The following is a 3,774-nucleotide window of genomic DNA, read 5'->3' as shown; positions in this document are numbered from 1 at the left end:
GACGCAACCAACAGAGTACCCTTCGTCGTCCAGTACTTCCCCGGAGCGGAGAAACTACGCCATGTTCTCCGCAGCCTTCAACATGTCATCGATGACGACGAACACCTCGCTAAGGCCATCCCCATGCCTCCACTACTCGCCTTCAAACAGCCACCCAACCTCAAACAGACCATCGTTCGCAGCAAATTACCCAGCTTTCAGGAGAACAGCGTCCACGACACCACAGATACCACCATCACACGACAGGACACCACCCACCAGGTACATGGTTCATACTCCTGTGACTCGGCCAACGTTGTCTACCTCATACATTGCAGGAAAGGATGCCCCAGAGCATGGTACATTGGCGAGACCATGCAGACACTGCGACAACGGATGAACGGACACCGCGCAACAATCGCCAGACAGGAGGGTTTCCTCCCAGTCGGGGAACACTTCAGCAGTCAAGGACATTCAGCCACCGATTTTCGGGTAAGCGTTCTCCAAGGCTGCCTTCGAGACACACGACAACGCAAAATCGTCGAGCAGAAATTGATAGCCAAGTTCCGCACCCATGAGGACGGCCTCAACCGGGATCTTGGGTTCATGTCACGCTACACGTGACCCGACCAGCAAGGGGAAAACAAAGTTATCTGTTTTTAATAGAACTGGAAATTTTCTCTCTCTCTCTGCCTTTCGGGTCTCTTTCTGTCTGTTAATTTGACACAATGTGTATTCAGCATACTGGGACCCACTGTTTTCCGTGGCTAACCTGTCTGAACACCAACGACACCTTTGATTGGTGTGATGGTGTCCCAGCCTAATATAAGATATGCGATTTGAGAACCTCTCATTCACTACTCACCTGACGAAGGACGAAAGCTCCGAAAGCTTGTGATTTTAAAATAAAATTGTTGGACTATAACCTGGTGTTGTAAGATTCCTTGCTTTTTAAAGAGACAGTAATATTCACACGGACTTTTTAAAGAGACAGTAACATTCACACAGGCTTTTTAAAGAGACAGTGACATTTAAATGGGCTTTTTAAAGTGACAGTAATAGTCACATATGCTTTTTAAACAGACAGTGACATTCACACGGGCTTTTTAAACAGACAGTAACATTCACACAGGCTTTTTAAAGAGACAGTAACATTCACACAGGCTTTTTAAAGAGACAGTAACATTCACATGGGCTTTTTAAAGAGACAGTAACAGTCACATGGGCTTTTTAAAGAGACAGTAACAGTCACACGGGCTTTTTAAAGAGACAGTAACATTCACACAGGCTTTTGAAAGAGACAGTAACATTCACACAGGCTTTTTAAAGAGACAGTAACAGTCACACGGGCTTTTTAAAGATACAGTAACAGTCACACGAGCTTTTTAAAGATTCATTAACATTTAAACAGGTTTTTTAAAGAGACAGTAATATTCACACAGGCTTTTTAAAGAGACAGTAATATTCACATAGGCTTTTTAAAGAGACAGTAATATTCACAGGGGCTTCTTAAAGAGACAGTAATATTCACAGGGGCTTTTTAAAGAGACAGTAATATTCACAGGGGCTTCTTAAAGAGACAGTAATATTCACAGGGGCTTTTTAAAGAGACAGTAATATTCACACAGGCTTTTGAAAGAGACAGTAATATTCACACGGGCTTTTTAAGGAGACAGTAATATTCACACGGGCTTTTTAAAGAGACAGTAATATTCACACAGGCTTTTGAAAGAGACAGTAATATTCACACAGGCTTTTGAAAGAGACAGTGACATTTAAATGGGCTTTTCAAAGAGACAGTGACATTCACACAGGCTTTTTAAAGAGACAATAATATTCACACGGGCTTTTTAAAGAGACATTAACATTTAAACAGGCTTTTTAAAGAGACAGTAACTTTAACACGGGCTTTTTAAAGAGACTGTAATAGTCACACGGGCTTTTTAAAGAGACATTGACATTTAAACAGGCTTTTTGAAGAGACAGTAACATTCGCACAGGCTTTTTGAAGAGACAGTGACATTCACACAGGCTTTTTAAGGCGACAGTAATAGTCACATGGGCTTTTTAAAGAGACAGTAATATTCAAACGGGCTTTTTAAAGAGACAGTGACATTTAAATGGGCTTTTGAAAGTGACAGTAATATTCACATGGGCTTTTTAAGGAGACAGTAATATTCACACGGGCTTTTTAAGGAGACAGTCATATTCACACGGGCTTTTTAAAGAGACATTAACATTTTAACAGGTTTTTTAAAGAGACAGTAATATTCACACAGGCTTTTTAAAGAGACAGTAATATTCACAGGGGCTTTTTAAAGAGACAGTAATATTCACACGGGCTTCTTAAAGAGACAGTAATATTCACACAGGCTTTTTAAAGAGACAGTAATATTCACAGGGGCTTTTTAAAGAGACAGTAATATTCACACAGGCTTTTTGAAGAGACAGTAATATTCACACGGGCTTTTTAAAGAGACAGTAATATTCACACAGGCTTTTTAAAGCGACAGTAATATTCACACAGACACTGTGCTCATGTTTTCCCAGCCCCAATGGAGGGGATTCACCGGCACACAACACATCCCACCGACTCACAGTTCCAGCCCCACAATCTCAGCACCGGCTGTACTGGGAACACACAGCTCACAGGAGGGAGGATTCAGTGGGGAATTGAGGGGAATCTGATCTCCCTTCTGTACATTCAACTGTTGCTCCCTGTTCACTCTGAATTCACCAACACTCCCTCCGGACCCGGGTCTGAGACTCGGACCAATTCCGAGCTGTGAGGAGGGAAGAGGAGCAGGAACTCGACCCTCGAATCCCTCACACTGAACCCGGACTGAGGAAACAGCACCGGGAAATAAAGGGTCAAATCATCAAATAAAGGCTTAAATCACCAAATAAAGGGTCAAATCAACAAATAAAGGGTTAAATCAACAAATAAAGGGTCAAATCAACAAATAAAGGGTCAAATCATCAAATAAAGGGTCAAATCAACAAATAAAGGGTCAAATCATCAAATAAAGTGTCAAATCATCAAATAAAGGGTCAAATCATCAAATAAAGGCTCAAATCAACAAATAAAGGGTCAAATCATCAAATAAAGGGTCAAATCAACAAATAAAGGGTCAAATCATCAAATAAAGTGTCAAATCATCAAATAAAGGGTCAAATCATCAAATAAAGTGTCAAATCATCAAATAAAGGGTCAAATCATCAAATAAAGGGTCAAATCATCAAATAAAGGGTCAAATCAACAAATAAAGGGTCAAATCATCAAATAAAGGGTCAAATCAACAAATAAAGGGTCAAATCAACAAATAAAGGGTCAAATCAACAAATAAAGGATCAAATCAACAAATAAAGTGTCAAATCAACAAATAAAGTGTCAAATCAACAAATAAAGTGTCAAATCAACAAATAAAGGGTCAAATCAACAAATAAAGGGTCAAATCATCAAATAAAGGGTCAAATCATCAAATAAAGGGTCAAATCAACAAATAAAGGGTCAAATCATCAAATAAAGGGTCAAATCATCAAATAAAGGGTCAAATAGAAATTCCTGATCCCGGTTTAAGATTATGAACAAACCTGGGAATATTCCCGCTCTCCCCCTGATCACAGTCCGCTGCTCGATGGCGGCGCGGGGGGAGCGGGAGCGCGCGGGGGGCGGGGAGCGGGAGCGCGCGGGGGGCGGGGAGCGGGAGCGCGCGGGGGGCGGAGCGGGAGCGCGCGGGGGGGCGGGGCGAGCGGGAGCGCGCGGGGGCGGGCGAGCGGGAGCGCGCGGGGGCG

The sequence above is a fragment of the Heptranchias perlo genome, unplaced genomic scaffold (genome assembly GCF_035084215.1).
Source record: "Heptranchias perlo isolate sHepPer1 unplaced genomic scaffold, sHepPer1.hap1 HAP1_SCAFFOLD_192, whole genome shotgun sequence".
NCBI classification, from domain to species: Eukaryota; Metazoa; Chordata; class Chondrichthyes; order Hexanchiformes; family Hexanchidae; genus Heptranchias; species Heptranchias perlo.
Note: the sequence above shows the minus strand (reverse complement) of the source record.